We start from the raw sequence: 1,212 nt of genomic DNA, 5'->3' as shown, positions 1-1,212 counted from the left end.
TTTTTTTTTTTTTTTTTTTTTTTTTTTTGCGGTACACAGGCCTCTCCCCGCTGTGGCCTCTCCCGTTGCGGAGCACAGGCTTTGGACGCGCAGGCTCAACAGCCATGGCTCACGGGCCCAGCCGCTCCGCGGCATGCAGGATCCTCCCGGAGCGGGGCACAAACCCATGTCCCCTGCATCGGCAGGCAGACTCTCAACCACTGCGCCACCAGGGAAGCCCCATTTTTTTTTTAAACATCTTTATTGAAGTATAATTACTTTACAATGTTGTGTTAGTTTCTGCTGTATAACAAACTGAATCAGCTATACATATACATATATCCCCACATCCCCTCCCTCTTCCATCTGCCTCCCACCGTCCATATCCCACCCCTCTAGGTAGTCACAAGGCACCGAGCTGATCTCCCCATGCGATGCAGCTGCTTCCCACTAGCTATCTATTTTACTTTTGGTAGTGTATATAAGCCAGCACTACTCTCTCACTTTGTCCCAGCTTACCGTTCCCCCTCCCCGTATCCTCAAGTCCATTCTCTACATCTGTGCCTTATATAAGCCAGCACTACTCTCTCACTTTGTCCCAGCTTACCGTTCCCCCTCCCCGTATCCTCAAGTCCATTCTCTACATCTGTGCCTTTATTCCTGTCCTGCCCCTAGGTTGATCAGAACCATTTTTTTTCTTAGATTCCATATATATGTGTTAGCATACAGTATTTGTTTTCCTCTTTCTGACTTATTTCATTTTGTATGACAGACTCTAGGTCCATCCACCTCAGCACAAATAACTCAATTTCATTTTTTTTATGGCTGAGTAATATTCCATTGTATATATGTGTCACATCTTCTTTGTCCATTCATCTGTCAATGGACACATAGGTAGCTTCCACGTCCTGGCTATTGTAAATAGTGCTGCAATGAACACTGTGGTACATGACGCTTTTTGAATTATGGTTTTCTCAGGGTATATGCCCAGTAGTGGGATTGCTGGGTCGTATGGTAGTTCTATTTTTAGTTTTTTAAGGAACCTCCATACTGTTCTCCATAGTGGCTGTATCAATTTACATTCTCAGCAACAGTGCAAGAGGGTTCTCTTTTCTCCACACCCTCTCCAGCATTTAATGTTTGTAGATTTTTGATGATGACCATTCTGATGGATGTGAGGTGATACCTCATTGTGGTTTTGATTTGCATTTCTCTAATGATTAGTGATGTTGA

This window comes from Physeter macrocephalus, chromosome 15 (assembly GCF_002837175.3).
Source record: "Physeter macrocephalus isolate SW-GA chromosome 15, ASM283717v5, whole genome shotgun sequence".
In the NCBI taxonomy this organism is placed as follows: domain Eukaryota; kingdom Metazoa; phylum Chordata; class Mammalia; order Artiodactyla; family Physeteridae; genus Physeter; species Physeter macrocephalus.
Note: the sequence above shows the minus strand (reverse complement) of the source record.